Below are 18,098 nucleotides of genomic sequence, written 5' to 3' on the forward strand. Positions count from 1 at the left end.
TTCAGAAGCAATCAAAGCATCCTCTAAATGTAGGGTACTAGTGTTTCCTCACATCGGGGATGAGATCCCCTTTTCTCGGGAAGGGACTACAAGCTATAAAATGAATCAGAGTTTAGGCAATACACCCACCCCCCAACACCTGATGCCTGCTAGCACATAGACGATGCCCCAGTGTCAGGTCTACAGGAGCAAAGGCCAAGCCACCTGACATTTGGCTCGCTGGACCTCAGAAAAGAAGCAATTAGTGCCCCATCCTCACAGTCCTTTGTCAGTCATCAAGGCAAATTAAAATTGGAGGCAAAAGAGAAGCTAAGCTTTGGTTCCTGCCCCAGGGGGCTCTCATTGCTGCAATTCCCACGGCACAGCCCCCACCTAAGCCTCATTGCTAACAGAGTATTTTTAACCTACCACCTCCTTCCGCTTTGCCGATCTGCAGACAAGGGTCCCCACGAGATAACAGAACCCATTAGTGCCGCTAGAGTCAGGCGGCGCCTGCTAAGTACATCCTTAGGAGCTCCTTCCTCCACCCCGGCAGCTGCTGCCCACCGATGCCCAGCTACTGGAGGCCTGCAGGACGAGAGCCAGAGCCCCGCTCCCCAAGCCTGAGAGGGCCTTCATATCCCCCTTTCTGTAAGTTCCCAAAGATGATCCCTGTCCTGGTTTTTAAGGAATTACATTTTCCCAACTTCTAAATATCTTTCTTCCCTTATTCATTCAAATTCCACGGGCATTAAGGAAGAATGTCTCAGGCTGGCCCTCCTTGGAGAGCCCACTATAAAGGAGAAGTCCCTACTGGGCTCTTACCTTTGGGATCAGGACAGGAGATCAGGAATTTTCCCTGTCCAAGAGAGATTCTGGGCAGAGGGAGGTACCACATTTCCTTCCTCCCGCCCCTCTAAGTTGGATGTGGGTGGGGACAGAACAGAAAAGTTGGGGGAAACAAAAGGGATGGGGTGGGCAAGCAGGGTTGCCTGGCTGTGGCAGGGAGGTCAAAGATCTGTAGGGCTGAAGGTGTCCTCTGGCCAAGTGCTCGCTAATCGTACATGCACACACCAGCCACCTCTTGCTAAGGCCAATTTCCATGCTAAACTGTTCATTATTGCCACCCGGCAGTACTGTGCAGAAGTGTCAGGCCCCATAAGCACAGTGAATGTGGACAGGTGAGCATGTGGATTCAGCTGCCTCCCTGTGCTGGCCCAGGACTCCAGAGGCAAACAAGCCATGGTGACAGCCAAGGTGAGGCAAGGGCATTGGTCCAGGTGCAAAGCAGCACGCCAGCTATCCTCCTGACCCTCTCCTGAGCAGGCGCCTGCAGGCCCTGGGCCTTGGGCTTAGCTCGCGCACAGTGGCCTGAAGGGATCCTAGCAAGTCACCACTTAGTATCGTGGTGGCCAGAGTCAGAGATGTAAGCAGAGCAGGAACCTGTAACTAGGGAACCAGTGCTGTTAGGGGACAAGGAGAGTCAGAAAAGGCGTCATTGTGTGTGAGGGGATGTAACATCTGAGCTAACTATATCACACCTCATGTAAATGGTCCAGAGCCCCACCCCAGGGCCTGCGGACACCACCATCCACTCTCTCATCAGCTTTGGTGGGAATGGGGAGCTGCTCATGACCTCTCCACTGACTCTGGCTCTACTGACTGCTGACTGTGGGATTCCCTTCATCTGCCTGTCTATTTGTCCATCTGTCTGTCTGCAGGCACCACTCCCACCCAAGTGGAGACATTTATGACATGTCCCTGACTTTGTGGTTCCTTGTGCTCTGTCTCCTCCAAGCTAATATCTCTGTCCCTGTCTCTGTCTTTCTCTGGCTTTTTTCTCCTTTCTTATTCTTTTTGGTAACAGGGATTCAACTCAGGCTCTTCATTGTGTGTTGCTCGGCAGGTTTTTTCCCTTGTATTTTTCCTTTTGAGAGACGGTCTCACTAAGTTGCGAAGTTACCTAAACTAGGCTTAAGCTCCCTGTCCTCCTGCCTCAGCCTTTTAGAATACTGGAATTATGGACACATATCCCCACATCCCACTAGCTTCCACATTTAGTAAAGAACAAAAAAGTTGCCCTCATAACTGTTAGCTCTGGCTCAAACTTTCAAGCAGGGCTCTGGCCTCCCTCTACCATAAAGGCTTCATCTCTGTGTCCCCTTCTCGCCCACCCCTGCCGTACTCACACGCTGGCTCCCAGCTTCTCTGGTCCCCCTCTGCCTAAATTCCCATCTCCACACCCAGGAGGCTGGCCTCCCATTCCTCCTTGCCTTCTCACCTCACCCACATCCCACCTCCTCTGTGAAGCCCCCCTAACCTGCCCTCCTCAGTTGATGCCTCGAGAACCATGTATCTTTCCACCAGTTCCAGCCCTGAGCTGAACTGGCGTTGTGTCTAGCACTGTTCATGCCTCCCCCACTGCAGTGTGTGGATAACGATGCTCACACACTTTGAAGCAGCTTCGCCAGATCCCCACCCATCCAGTGACTTTGGATGCCACTTAACCTCTCTGGGTCTTGCTTTCGCCACGAATAACATAGTGGTGATGGCAGAACCTGTGTCCTATGCCTGTCAGCATGGATGTTTTCATCCAGCTACAGCTCACAGAGCAGGGCCTGCTTGCTGTCTGTTCACCTCTTACTGGTCTTCCCATGATCTGTTGAGGGGCAGAAAGTTACAGATTTTCTCTGTCCTCCAAGAGATTCTGCTCCTCCCTAGCATTTCCTCCCAGAAAGAAGCTAAAACTAGAAAGGTCTTGAAAGCTCTTCTTGAATAAATGCTAATTTTACAGATAGGTATACTGAGACTCAGAGGAGACAAAGGTCTTGCCCAAATCACACAGCAAGAAACTGTCTCAGAAACCTGGCAGTCAGCAGTGTCATACCCAGGACTCCCTCCCATCTTTCCAGCTCTGATTCCAGTGCTATTTCCATCTTCTCTTTGGAGAGAGCAGATGGTCAGTGTTATCTCCAGCCTTCCTCTGCGTATTATGGACCCAGGTGTCCAAAGCACCCTGTCTGTTAGCAGAGCTCAGCTAACCCAGGCCCTCTGCACTTCCAAGGATGCCGTTTCCCTGCCTCCCAGGAGGGTGGCATTGTTGAAATTGGGGCTTGCATGTGGATCTAGGCCTGGCCTGAACAGCAATTCCAGGACTCGGAGGAGAGAACCTGCTCTCAGTATACCCTGTGCCAGGCACACGGACACCGCCGGACTCCTCCTTCTGCTATGCATTTGATACAATCTGGAAAGGGCATTCAGTGTTACACAGGCTAGTTGACACGTAATTAATAAAGTACCAATTTTGGCTGGGAGCCTCCACTTAAAATAGCACCGTGACTGTGGAGAGAGAGGACAGGGAAAGAGGATGGGGAGAGGCTGGAGAGAGCACCCAGACCGTTATCTCAGGGCACAAGACTGCTGCTTTCTGTAGTGTGTTGAAATTAAGGAAGGAGGAGAGGGATAATTCTATGTTATATTAATGGGGTGGTAAAACTGAGGCCCTGAATGACTAAATGTCACGCCCAAGGGCACTTGGATGTTGTCAAGGGAGGACACTGGGAACCCAAGTCGGGGTGGTGGAGGCTCCGACCCGGTAGGCGCCCTCAGGTAGTCAGACAGCAGCACTCCCCTGCGAGGTTGCACATTCCAGGAATGGTTTTAATTTGAGAGATGTTTTAATGGCATTTCGAGACAGACTGTTCCCTCGCTGATTCTCCAGAGGCTGGAGGGAGCTGCGCATCTTCTTTGAAGAAGCCAAGAAAAAAGCCTTTTCTTCTGCGGGCATGTTCAGTGTTCAGAGAGCCCTCTGCACAGCCCCAGCCTGTTGGTGAGAGGGGAGAGGTGAGCCAGGGGCTGCAGGAAGGTGAGGAGAGGGGAGGAAGGCTTCTGTGGTTAATTCAAACACCTGGCCTTGGGGGCGTTCTCCACTGAAGCTGGAGCCCTGCTGCTCCCCACCAGAGAACCCAAACTGGTTTTCCAAAGCAAAATGCAAATTTCAGCCCCACTAATCAACCCTAAAGGGGCGGCATCACCTCCAGCCTGCCCTTCCTCAACAAAAGGCCCAAGCAGTGCACTCCTGAGAAAGACCTGGAGCAACAGCTCAGCTCAGCTCAGGATGGATAGAGGAGGCCGAGATGGAAGATTCTAGAAACTCCAAAAACAAATCCTGGTAACAAAGGGGAAATTGAGGCACGTTACATAGGACAGAAAATCCTGATAGGACCCCCTCCCACCACCACCACCACTTGCAATAATTTCTTCTTTTCACTCCGAAGCAGTAATGAATGTGACTGTGTTTAAACCGTGGGGATTGAGTGAGGTTATGTAAAAGTCTTTTATACTACAAGGCCCACTGGGCCCTCCCTGAGAATAATTAATCTATTAATTATGTGGCATAGGAAATAGCCCTGGCTTCTGGGGCATAGTCCATGTGGCATTTGTTTCTGAACCTCCAAAGCAAAAGCCTCCTGCCTGGTGCATAGTAGGCCCTCACTAATGTGTGTGGCAAGATACAGGAGACTGAAGCCAAATCAGCACTGGTTTTTCCTCCAGCATGCTGAGTTAAATGAGGTGGGAGCCTCAGGACAGCAAGATGCTGTCATGTATCTGCTGCCTGGCCCCCCTCATTTTGTGCTCCTCCTTTTTCTTCCATGCCTGGGTCACTGCCAGCTGACAGATCCAGCAGCCAGGGGAACATGAGGAGTCTCTGCTGCACCCCAGGTTCCCCATGCAGACACCTTGTTCTCAGATATCCAGAATTTGAGCCCAGAATTTTACACTCCTTCCCAGAGGGAAATGGGTCAGAGCATTTAACCAGAGGCCCAGCTGCCGGCCAGATTCCCAGTCCCAACCTTGTGTCAAGGTGAGGGTCGTGTTTGTGAAGGGAAGCAATGTGATGTCCCTGGTAGTGGAGGAAGGGACAGGCTGATGGCGGGGGAGCCGGTGGGAGCAGGTTGGGTTTCATGTGCATTCCACAGTGGACCTTTAGGGCAGCTGAATCAGAGCTGAGGGAGCCGCAGAGACCAGAGGAGCCTCGAAGTCGAGTGTGGGCAAACCTGATAGCCCATCTGGAACACATCCAGGGCCAGGCTGCTTCCCTGTGCACTGAGCTCATTGGAGGAGCCGCAGCCAGGAAGCCGGGCCAGGCGCCTCCAGCAGCAGGCAGGGCAGATCCCCTAGGTCCTGGCCCACAGGTCTCTCTCCCAGCATGCAAGTCCCTTTCACAAGAGCACCCAACTTTAGTGCCTGCCCCTTCTTGTGAGAACCACAGAGAGCTATTGCCACAGCTCCAAATATTGCAGGAGGAAGAAAGAACAGCATGAGAATTCTGGCCATGCTCAGCCATTGAGGGCTGCTGGGAATGCCAGCCCCACCCCATAGCAGCAAGCATTTCGGGAGACCACTGGGATAGCAACAGGCCTTCAGACCTGTGCAGAAGAGCCCACCAGCCCATGGCCATCAGAGTTCTAAGACTTCTATCTCTCCATGGAAACTTAGGTGGCAGAAATAATACAAATGTCATCCCCAGAGCACACAAGAGCACAGTGGATGATAATGCCATGCCTGTGACACTGACATGTGACAGCCATGGCTGGGAGAATTGCACCCAGCTCTAAAGGGTCCTCCCCAGCACCCATGGGACATGAATAGGGACTTTCCATTCTCCTAGAAGCACTGCTGCTCTTGGGTTTGGAAGAAGTCATGCAGTTTTACTGTCACCCATCATATTTGTATTCATTTCGCTGACTTTGGACATCACCAACTGGCATGCAGGATGAGCATTAGAAAGGTGTCTACACCCCTGGCCCAGGCAGGGAAGCACATGCTCTGCGACAGGGAAGGAGCGTGCTCTCCGGGAATACCCACAGCCAGCTGAGAGCCAAGACAAGCTGCCTGTCTGCCAGAGAACCCACCAGGGTCAGAGGCAGCCAGGCCACCTGGAGGGGACCAGGCACTTTTACCCACCCCAGATCTCTTTTAACAACAAATTCTGAGCGGCCTGATTCCCCAGCCCCCAGTGCAGCTTCCTGCATAGTGTTTGCCTAATCTGTCTGTCCAAAATCCCTCTCCAAACAGGAGGTTTCCTGCCCAGCGCTGGGCAATCAGAGAGCTAATTATCTGAGATTAGGGATGGACTGGGGGGGGGACCCTTCAATTTAATTACAGGGAAAAATTAGCCCAAGTGTTGTTGTCAAGGCCACTAGGATTAGAAGGAAAGCCCAGGTGTGGACCCAGGTCAGTGTGGGGGTGGGGTGGCCCTGAGCTCAGGCTGTATCATGCTTACAGCTTCCCCTGGAAGCCGGGAGAAGCTGTCCCTCTGGGGGAATGCGGAGAGAGGGCAGGAGAGTCAGAGACACAGAGACAGCAGGCAGGTACAGAGACTTGTCAGGAGGGAGAGGATACAGATGAGGGAGGGAGACAGTGAGAGAGCAAGTGAGAATTTGAAGATTAGTGTGAAATGAGAGACAGGTATAGAGACCATCTCTCCCCACTACACCCCAGGGACTAGATCCCTCTTTCCCTTCCAAGGCAGGGAGGAGGAGAGGCCAGCACCTTCCTCCTTCCTCCCTCCCCCCTCACTCTCCTCCCCCCCAGCCTTCCCCACCCCCCACCATGCTTTTGACCTGGCCAGGACAGGGTGATGAGCCTAGACTCACTGGGCTGTCATGATGACCTTGAGTGTCCTCTGTGGCCTGAGGATGGGCCTTATGCCAAGTAGCCTTTGTCTCCTCTCCTTTGAGAAAGACTCTTGGCTCAGAAAAACCACTCATTTGTTAATTTAGTCATTCATCCTTTCACACAAACAGATCCAAACCCATGTGTGGGTTTTTATAGTGAGGCAGAGTTCAAGTCAGCCATCAACTCTAAGAGTTAGTGGCATCTCCCACCTCTTCCTCCTCCACCTCACCAAGAGCTACCTCCTACCTGCAGAGGCAAAGATGCAAGCTCTTGGTACAAAGATCTGATTGGACATCAAGGCAGCATATAACAAGATACAGATTCACATGGTAAAAAGAGAAGATGTGAGCATGATGTATGTGTTCACAACCCACTTTTTTCCAAAGAAGGAATTAAGGTGACTTTCGGTGAAAGATTTGGCAAACATAGGTAATGATAACTGGCTTGGAAGCTAAAATGGTGAACTACAAAGGGGATGGAAGTAAACATGCTACCCAGGGGTGAACAGGCATCAACGCCAACCTCAGATCTGGCCTCACTGTGCCAGCAGCCAATTCCTAAAGAAAATGAAGGAAACTAGAAACTCTCTGCTTTAAATGTGTCCCTATTTTTCAAGAGAGACAATGCCCAGGCATTGCATTCTATAAGTGATTTACGATCATGTGAGACCTTACAAGGAAACCAGGACAAGAGTTTAACGTGAAAATCAGGGGCTCCTTTTGTATGACAGTGTCTCATGTTACCTCCTGATAAAGTGCCAAGTCTGTGACATCCTTGTGACAGCAGCATTCAGGGAGTTACTCTCATGGAGTTGCAAACAGTCAAAATCAAGTGTGTGAGGCCATTAAGGAAAAGGAGGCTTGCTGGGTAAGCTTTTGTGGTCCAAGCTTGTGGCTTTCTGGAGCTCTAAGTTGATTCAAGGATAAAATGCAATTTTTTAAAGCACCCCGTCGTGCTTGGCACTCTGCTAAAAGTTGAATAAAATGAACTATATGGATTCAACTTCTACCTCTGGGAATTTATAATTTATGTTGGCACTTAGGTAAGGACTCATGTAGCAGAAGAAGAGCATTAAAGTGACAGACAGTCAGATGTTAACATTATACCCAAGACAAAGGTGACTGTCTTTTAGAGAAGCAAATGGATTAATAATCAGACTGACTCAGGATCCAAGCCTTCTGTGTGGCTGGTTGGCTGTGTGGCCTGAGGCCAGTGCCTCACTCTGCAGCCATACAAAGTTCTTCATCTTTGAAATAGGCTTGGTGTAAGGTGCCTGGTGCCACATCTAGTGCATAGTATATGCTCAGTTAATGGTAAACACACTTCAGTGCCAGAATGACTCAGTAAGGCTGGGTTCCCAGGCTGGGGAGTTGGTGTGGAGTTAGCCAGGAGGAGCTAAGTTCTCTGATCCCCCTAGAAGGCTGGATACCCATTGGCACCTCCGGAGAACAACTCCAAAGCCATCTGCCTCTCCAGTGGCTGGGACTCTTCAGAGCCTTACTGGAGACTCTGCTGTACGTCCTCACTCTTAGGAGTCCTAGAATCCTCCTTCCCTTTGGCCTGTTTGCATGACATCCTGCCTGGAGTCCATAGATCTCCTTTCTCCCACCTGTTTCCCTTCCTATTAGGAAAGGTTTGGGCTTTGCCACCGTGGGAGGTCAGTCACTGTTTAGGTTTAGCCTTTCAACTCTAACCCACCCCAGTCAATCTTGTCCTTGGGAGTCCTGGTGCTCGTTAGATTAAGGGACATCAACTCTCCCTTCCCTCCAGAAGGATCCCTTGCCCAGATTGGCTGTCAGACAGTCCCGGGCAGCCAGCAGATAACAGCAGAAGTGGGTATGAATGACAGCCTCATAGCACACACCTGCCTACCCCACCACACCACCTGATGGCCTGCTCCAGCCCAGGGCCCAGTGTCCCTTGGTTGACCCGAGGCCAGAAACACACTGGGCCATCCTCCAGATGCACCCCTGTATCACCCTTTCTCCTGCTCCTCTGCAGCTCACTGCCAAATTGTCAAAAGCTCTGAGGAGCAAAGTGCTATTCTGTGAATGATCCCCACCCCTGGAGAGAGGCAGCACTCTTTTAAGAGAAAAATGTGGAGAGGTCTGGGGGTGTGGGAAGGGCAGAGGGGATGCTTCAGAGCTTCACACAAAAGCTGAGCTACAGCTCCTCGAAGCTCTTTCTGAGGAGCAGATTAGAAGTGGGCAGGTTTGCCCCAAACTGCCTTCTCTGTGGGTGAAGGACTGAAGCCTCCCTGTAGCTTTTATCTCTCTCAAAAAGTGCAAGGGGTCTCAGTCTGAATGCTGCCATGCTTGGAACCAGTGGTCTCCCCAAGCTCTGTGTCCCCGGAATAGGGCCTGCAGAGACACTGGCCAAGCCTTCCCTCGGGCTCTTTTATGAGCTGGGCTGCATTCACAGGGAGGTTGGGAGCTCTCAGGAAGCTGTTCCTTTCTTCTCCTCTTCCTCCTTTTTCTGCTGCCCTCTCCTTCCCGTCCCCCTTTCTTCTTCTTCTCCTCCTCGTCTTCCTTTTCTTTCCCTCTCCAGTCTGCTCCCTTGGAAAAGGCAGCGTGCAGGAGTGAGCACTTGCCCCCACGGCCCCCTGAAGAATTCCCTCCCTATCCTCCTGAGTCTGGTTCCACCCTGGTTTATAGGTAGAGACTGTCAATCAAAACTTCCTCTCTATCCTGCTCCCCTCCCAGTTCCCTGAGTACTTGCCTAGTCCTTGTGTGTTACTCCTGCAGACTTTTCATGCTGGTGGACCCGTGCATCCCAGCTGTGTAGGTGAGGAAAATGAGAACTGGCTCCCTTGACTGAGTGCCCTGTGGCCTCCACCCCAGAGTTAAGCTGCTACATGTGGCACCTATGGGACAGGTAGACTGAAAAGTGGGTCTTGGACCACTGAGAAAGGAAACAAAAAGGCCTGTAAGGAGGCTGCCCAGGTGAGACCTGCACAATCTCTGATTCGTGTTGTCTCTGAGAATGCTCTAGCTTGGGAGCATTTCATAAGCTTCTTTTGTGTTATGTTGTGCCCGGGATAGCTCTCTGTAGTCTCAATCTGTCTTCTGCACTGACATCCTTTGCAGCTGCTCCTGGAGGTGGGGACATTGTGGTGCAGGAGCACACAGCTCCCAGGTGAAGGATGCCTCCTGGGTCAGAAGGATTGGGGAGGACCCAAGGAGAAGGCTGCTCAGCCTACCCAATATTCTGCTGATGTTCAGAGAAAAGGAAAAACAGGTCAAGGTCAGGCCCTGCTCCCTTCCCTTACCTTCCTCAGTAAGATGCTGGTGCCTGCTGTCGATGCCCAGCCACCAGCAATCTGGCCACTGCTGGCACCATGCCTGGCAGCTGTGGGGCCATTAGCACAAGAAGGTATAGGCATCAAGGAGAAGCAGGTGTCCAGCCAGAGAGAACAAGGTGACGGGGCAGAGGGGGAGGGCACACGCCTCAGAACAGTGCAGGAGGCAAGGCTAGCGACTGTCTGTGGCAGACCAAGCAGATGGTGACAACCTGCACTTGTCACCCCTCCTTGATTAGAATGATCTGGCCCCAGAAGAATAGCAATGAATTAATTAGGGATCTGTTGTCATGAAGCAGCTCCTTATAAAAGCCTCTCTCCTGGAAGAGGAGAGGGGAAGAGGTGTGACGCCCAATAGCATTCAGACAGAATCTTTTCACAGACCTGGACCCTCCCCCAGCTATCTCTTTTACCCCTGGGCTCTGCCAGGAAGTCACAGACTGGAGCACATGGGGTACCCTGGGCTGCTCTGGGGACAGCAGAGAATCTTCTCTCCTCTTCCTCCTCCTCCACCATGGTTGTGCAGACCCAGATCTGAGCCCCACAGCCTGACCTCAGCCCTGTTCCCCACCTGCCTTCCAACCAGCAGTATTCCAGCTTGCAGGCCCTGAATTTCTTTTCAGAGCACCACCTTAAGTGTTTGTAGTACTTTGCTCTTAAGAGTTCTTACCAGTACACTGGGGAGCCAGAAAGATCATTTCAACAGAAACAAATGTAGACAGTAGTGTTATGAGCCAGGCTCTGGAAGACAGGGCACAGGTGGAGTAGATGGAGCAAGATGCCCTCTCTGCTTACCCTGTTTTTACTAGAGATGGGAAAACAGGCCTCGGAAAATGAAGCTCCAGCACAGTTCAGGTCTTGGGCCTTCTGTCTGCCAGCTTTTTGGCCTTGGGGAAATCACCCACCCCTTTAGGCCTCAAGGATACCCTCACCTATACCCTGAAGATAATAGCAGTGCCTCTTGTAGCATGGTGTCCAACAATGGTTAAGATTAAATAATGTGATCTGAGAGTCACAGTGCCCTCCTGCCTAGTCTCAACAACAAGGACTCAGGCATTCTATCAGTATGGATTATGGATAGCCTATGGATGCATGGTGGCCTGCTGTGTGTGTGGCAGTGCATTGGAAAGCACACCACCTGTTTCTCTTGGTTACTTTCTTATTGCTGAGACAAAATACCTGGCATACTCAAGGTCAAAGGAGGAAAGATTTATTGTTGGCTCACAGTTTTCATTTGTTTGTTTGTTTTGTTTTTGGTACTTGGGATCAAACTTATGACCTTGCACTTGCCAGGAAGGCACTTACACCACTGAGCTGGATCCCTGGCCCTGACTCACAGTTTATAGAAGTTTCATCCCATGGTTGGCTCCAAAGCAGGGCAGGATGCAGAGAGGTATTGCCAAGGAAAAACAGTTCATGGCAGGGGAGTCAGGAAGCAGGGAGAAGCAAGCCTCCTCTTTTCTTTTATCTCACTCAGGGTGTAGGCCTATTTGGTTGATGCCACCCATACCCAGGGTGGAGCTTGCCATTATCCACACTCAGAACTATGCTAAGGAAATCAGTAGACTGATTTAGTTATCACACACCCTTCATCCATATTCATACGCCCTAAATACTCCAACTCCAAACAGCTCCACCTATGAGCACATTAATCTTTGGGGGGACATTATGATACAAGCCATAACGCTACTCATATAGTCTCTTCTCTAACTACTTCATCTTAAGACACAGCTTCACCAAGAGACATGCCAGATGCTACGGGATTCCCATGAAAATCAGTGTGCCAGTTCATCTTGTTTGTCAGCTTTATCAGATTAAGAGGGTCTTGGAGAGATGATCAGATTGTGAATGTGTTAATCCATCAATGACTTCATAGCTGAGTGAAGTGTTATATTGAGTCCAGTTGAACCTAGCTGGAGGAAATAGGTCATGGGGGAGACTCTGGTGACTCTATCTGGTCCCTAGCCTCTTGCTCTCAGGTTCTTTGTTTCCCAGATGCTATGAGCTGAGCAACTTTTTCCCCTTCCACTCTGTTTCAGCAGGCCATGGACTGAAACTTCTGTAACTGTGAGCCTTCCTTAAATTGTGGGTGTCAGGTGGTTTGTGCCAGCACCAAGAAAATTGATTGATGCAAGTAGAGTCAGTGCCAGCTTCATGAGAGAGATGATGGTTCTTGGGCTGGATGCTGAAGGATGGTTAGGATCTAGGAGACAGAATAAATTATCAGGACAAAGCATGAAGACCAACAAGCCCAGGATAAAACCGGAAAACTATGTAAAGGCCATGCTAGTTAAACCTTTAAATAACGAACTGAGGAAAGTGAACTTTTCTAAATTTTCAGTGAGAGCAATTAAGGGTGTTGTGTATGTGCATGAATGCATACAATTTACTTTTTTTTCAATATTCCAAAAGTAGTGTGTATGTTCATCATTTTAAAAATTAGAAGACAGAGATAAGCAAGAGAAAGAAAATTACAAACACCTGAAATTTAAGGATTTTGCATGCAGAAAAGGCAGGATCAAATAAGTGTTTTAAGAAGATTAATCTGGCAGTGTTTGGTAGAATAGATTAGAGCAGGATGGGCTGGAGGCAGGGAGATTTTTCAGGTTATTGCAGTAGCACAGATAAGAGGCAATAAAAACTTAGACCAAGCCCGCTAGTGATGAGACAGAAGAGACAGCAAGCGTGGAGGTGTCTCTGCCTCACTCAGTCACCCTGTATTTTCTGCACATATGTATATCTGCCAGGTGCATTTTAAAACATCGTTTCTCCTCCTAAAATCTCAGGGTGTCTCCTGCCTCCAGACACAGGGCCAGGGTCAGACAGTGGTGCTCAGAGCTCTAGACCTCCCTTGCTGTTCCTGCAGCTGAAAATACCATCTTCAGTGTTAGTGAAAGCAAAAGATTACAGTTCCAGATTCGACAAGGCAGAGCAATCACAGGCTATTGAAAAGAACGAGTTAATTAAATAACCCTCTTAAACTCCTTATCATTTCCTGCTCTCCCAAACTGCGGGTGGCCTTCTTTGTCACACTGGAAAGACAGCTATTCTGTTCCCCAGGATTTATCCCAGAGTCCCCTGGCACTGTTTAGATTTAGTTTTTACTTGGGAAGCAAGCATTGCCCTCCTCTTCAACTGAGGGAAAACTGAGGCCCCAGAGAGGGCAGAATGAAAAAGGAGTGCAGTAGCCTCTGGGACCAGGCTGACACAGCTTTGAGTTCTACACTGCCACTTACCAGCTGTGTGAACCTCTTCGAAACACCTGACAGCTCTTCTGCAAAACAGAGAGGTCTGCCTCGTAGAGCTCTGGAAATTATTCCTGTGTACACCCCAGTCCCTTTTCACATTGGTTGACATAGGATAGATAATCAAAGAATGTGCTAAAATTATGAGAGAAAGCTTCCAAAACCATATCTCCCTAGTCCTAGCGAGCACCAGTGTCTTTCTTACACCTCACCTGGGAATTGGGACCTATTGGTTGGTCACCATTCCTTCTCTCATGACTTACAGCCCCTCTTCAGGGCGTGAGCTTCCCTTCTCATGAATCTAGTGAAGTTGTCTCCCTGGGCAAAACACATAAGCACTTTCATTCTTTCTTGAAAGCACTGGGTACAAAAGCTGTGAGCAGAACCTTAAATGGAGATTCAGAGGAGCCCACATTGCGGGAGCGCTGGATAAACACAGATTTCAGTTTGGCAGAAGTTTCTCGTTATTCTTTATTAATTCCTGCTATCACCTCGCTAGGCTCTTTCCCCCAGCCCAAATTCCTTACAATCCATGTAAATTATTGCTTGGTCTCTGCGTGATTTGATTTCATTCGAGGCTGCTTAATGCTCAGGCTGTCCCTGCTGTGTTTATCTTATTGTTTCCCAGAACAATCAAGTGCTTCCTCTGCCCCTGGATGCTGCTTTTTTTCCTGGAGTCCCTGGCCTGCAGAGACCTAGAGCAAGAGCAGTGAGTGAAAGATGGGACAAGTTCCTGAATTATCTCTCAATGTCCTTGTCCCTGCCTGGGCCTTACAGTACAAAGCCCTCTGCCCAGAGGTGGAATCAAGAACCCTGATTTTGCCCCCTCTGCCTTGCCATCAGTGTCCCCTTGGTGGTGGAGGGAAAGCCCTATGGATAGAGACCTGGCACCTGTGTGAGATACAATTGGTCACTAACCATAAATAGGAAGGTACAAAGCAGGGGTTGTACTCTCTGTTCTAGGAGTGGCATAGATAGGTCCTTTGGCCTCCTCTTCTGGCTAAGGAAGAGCAGAGAAGCCGTAGTTTAGCAAAAGAAAACTGTCACAGAATTCTGGGAGTCTGGTGGGAGGATTATAAGTTCAAGTCCAGCACGGGCAACTTAGTGATTTAGGAACACCCTATCTTTACATTTTTTTTTTATCTCTACATTTTTTAAAAATTTAAAGGGCTGGGGATGTAGCTCAGTGTGAATTCCCTAGGTTCAATCCTCAGTACCTTGGAAGGAAGGAGAGAGGGATGGAAGGAAAAAGAAAGAGCTGATCTGTGGAGCACCATCCCCCCCGCCATTCTCTCCAACCTGACCCTCAGTGAGCATCGACCTTCCTCAGAGGTGCTCAGTGATAGTCACAGTGCCCACTAACCCTTGATAGGCTGTTAATTCTCAGACTGTCCCAAGATGCAGAAGTCCAGTGCAGTAGACTCCTCCCACGTCCCAGCAGAAAGCTACCACTCAACCCGCCTAAACTCTGGATGCCTCTATCACTGAGCAGCCCTCTGCTAGTTCTGCTCTCACCCCTAGCTGAATATAAGGCAGATTCATACATGCACAGAAATAGAAATAATCATACCAGTAAATGTCAATCTCCAGTGTCAAAGTCCCGGTGATTGACCGACAACTCACTGGGGACTAGTTTTGGAAGCATCTGAGTGTGTGTGGATGGTGTCTGCATGTGTGCGTGTGTGTGTGTGTGTGTGTGTGTGTGTGTGTGTGTGTGAATTAAAGGTATTACATCTTAGCAACCTTCTTCCTCTTTGTCAACACAGGCAAGAGGGACTTTCAGCACTGTGTCCTGCTCTTGCTCTCCTCTTCTGGCTAGGGAAGTCCACAGGCGACATCATCCAGGCTCTGGAGTCTCCCTCCAATTACCCAAGCATTTAGGGCCAGGCTCTCCACTACTCTCCGGGGAGCCCCAGCCTGCTGTGCTGTGACTCTGTGCACTTAGTTAAGTTTCCTCCTCCTTGCTCAGAGGGCAGGGCAAGTTGCTGCTGCTGGTGTGTGTGTGTGTGTGTGTGTGTGTGTGTGTGTGTGTATCTGTGCACATGCAAGCATGTGCATGCGCATATGCAGGAACAGGAGGAAAACTCTCAGAATCTGAATTTACCAAAGCCTTCAATCTATAAATAATTCGGGTCATGAAGCTGTACAAAAATAAACTCCACTCCTCTTAAATAAAAAAAATAAAAAAATAAAAAATAAACTCCAGCACGAACCGCGTCTCGTTGTGCTAAACATACAGATGCTTGCTCATGAATGCGCTCCCAGTACAGCATGAGCAACGCAGAGCCTCTCCACCTTTGCTGTCTCTGAAGATCTAAGTGGGCACACGTCCACAGCTCACACCTGACAACCTGCATAGCCCACGCATGGTGCACACGCTCACATGGTGCACACACTCTTACAGCGCAAGCGAGAGAGCCCAGCAATAGAGGAGGGCTCGTCTATAGAGAATCTCATGACAGAAGGTGCCCAGACCCTAAAATCATTGCTCAACCCTCTCTGGATCAACAGTCAGATCCCCTTCCAAGTGGGCCCATCCAAGAGACCAGGTTTCTAAGAAATCTGGACCTAACCATTAAATACTATGTTTATAATTATATTAAATTTTATACCAAGAACTCTATTTCCACCCTTGCTTCTCTGCAAGGCCTCACCTCCTTCAGGAAGCCTCCTGTGGATCCTCTTCCAGTGGCCAGATAGGCACTGACCACTCGCCATGCTGTCCCCTTGAGTCCCCACACAAACCTCTTCTCATAGGCCAGCTGATATGTCTGTGAAGACCAGCTGGATGGTCCCTTTCCCCTTCCGCGGTGCCCTGAAGGGGTCCCATGTTGTTTATCACACTTGGCTCATGGTGTAGGGCTCGCTCACATAGTACGTAAATATTGGACAGCCCTGAATTCATGGCCGATGACTCATTTCATTTTCACAATATCCTTTTTCCACTAGAAGGAACAGGAGTTACCACCCTATTTGGTAGTTACAGAAACGATTATATAAACAGGTGAAGTGACTTGCCTGTAGTCACACCAGCTGCTGATAAGAAAGCTTAGGGTTGGGATCTGGCACCTCCTTCTGTACTGTAGTGCCTGTCAAACCAACCTCTTTTTTACTGAGGGACATGAGAAGAAGACGCCCAACTGTACCTCTCTTCAGCAGTACTTGCAAAAAAATTATGACTACAAGCCCTATTTCTGCTATAAATGAATTCATATTAGACTGCTTAATCTCAGGGAAGGGCCCTAAAACTAGGTAAAAAATTGATGCAAAAGGATGAGTTTGCTGGACCCATCGGTAAGCAAGTTAATTGGATAGGCTGATTTGAGTTGGATGTTCAAGTAAAGAGGCTGTCATTAATGTTTGTGCCGACATAGCCATGGTTCAATGAAAGCTCCTAGAAGGGGTCCTATTCCATTCTCATTTCCAAGGGGCCCCTCCCACCTGGAAATCTGGACAATAAGCTCCCTGGGCCTCACCTCACATACCTCTGCCCCAAAGCCAGCCCTGTTCAACTGAGTTTTAGTCTCCACATTAAGCCTCCAAATTAAGTTGAATTAATTTAGCCCCTGGAAACCAGGCAATTGTCCCAGTTGATAGAGGTATGGAAGAATAGTAGACAAGGAGGGACCTTGGCCTTCTGAGTTCTGCTCAGCTTTAAGAACAGCAACACTTGCTCTTATGGAAGATCAAACAATGATGGAGATTTTGGATTCTATGTGCAAACCTCACTTCTGCTACTCTTCAGTTGTGTGATCTTCAGAAAATCACCTAACTCTCTTGGCCTCAGATTTATCTATAAAATGGGAACAATAATAGCTTTATGTCAGGGGTACTTGTAATCATTAAATGGGTTACATTTTGTAAGCTGACCTCAATAGTGCTGAGAACATTGTAAATGCTATATATGGCTGCTATTAACAAATTAATTAGGTAAACAGGGCCCTTTGGAAATGCACCAAGTCTATCTAACTTCTTTCAGGCAGGGCCACATTGAGCTACAGAGCTTCTGACCATCTGAGCCTGTGCAAGCTAAATGACGCAGTAGTTGCTACATGTCCGTCCCTAAAGTTAGGCCTTCTCTGGGCACCAGCTAGAAAACCATAGTAGATGACTCATCCCACCTGTCCCTGTCACTTCCTTCTTCTGTTCTGTCCCCAGATCCTTCCACTGCCTGGCAAAACATTGAGACTAGCGCTGCTTCATCTGCTAATGCCATGGTCTTGCACTGCATTTGTGGTTTACTTCAATTTACTGTTGTGCTATTGTCAGTGAAATCTGGTCCTGGGGATGCATGCTTAAACACTGAAGAGAGCTGACACTTTGTGTGTCACCATAGAATAGACCTGACAGGTTGGCTTTAAAATGCCCGCTTTTATTTTGGGATCCCCTGACAGCCCCTCACCATTAGACATTCTGTATTTAGGAAGCATACAGGACAACTTTGAAGCTCACAGCTTCCTTGGTCAGTAGGAGCTATGCATTGACCATCTGCTTTCCTCTGGACTAAACAGGCTGGAGCCAGACTGAGCTCCTGTTCCACTCTTGACCTGGTGGAATGAAAGAGTTTCAATTATGAATTTCAAAGCCCTGTGGTTCCAACCATGATAAGTCAGTGATTCTGCTGTGACTGGACAGCTTAGCTGACATTTGGTACCAACATCTTTCATTCTGGTTTAGTTTTAGTTCTGCCTTTGGAAATTACAGATCTGATTCTGGCTTCTACTGCTTTATTGAAAGATTGAAGTTGCAGACAAGGAGTTTTTTAAAGCTTCTGATTAGGCCTCTGATCCAGTAAAAAGCGAATGGTTAGGACTAGTTCTTACTGAATGCAGCAGTGTGTGCTGATAAGTTGCTTTTGGTTCAGTTCCAGGTCTAACCTGGCCACCACCTGGTCC

At 49.1% G+C, this 18,098-nt stretch overlaps 1 protein-coding gene and 1 long non-coding RNA gene across 2 annotated transcripts in view; one reads left to right on the plus strand and one right to left on the minus strand.

Moving 5' to 3' along the window:
- Nucleotides 1-18,098, plus strand: part of Plxna2 (plexin A2) — a 193,335-nt gene that overhangs the window by 68,760 nt on the left and 106,477 nt on the right. The window lies entirely within an intron of this gene.
- LOC134473902 (uncharacterized) lies at nucleotides 3,635-16,152 on the minus strand. Its single transcript, XR_010044383.1, has 2 exons — nucleotides 15,858-16,152; nucleotides 3,635-3,802 (listed from the first exon to the last, which is right to left on the minus strand). It is a non-coding gene; the product is annotated as an uncharacterized LOC134473902 (long non-coding RNA).

The sequence above is a fragment of the Cavia porcellus genome, unplaced genomic scaffold (genome assembly GCF_034190915.1).
Source record: "Cavia porcellus strain 051 isolate PalLab524CR breed Dunkin Hartley unplaced genomic scaffold, mCavPor4.1 scaffold_29, whole genome shotgun sequence".
Classification (NCBI taxonomy): Eukaryota; Metazoa; Chordata; class Mammalia; order Rodentia; family Caviidae; genus Cavia; species Cavia porcellus.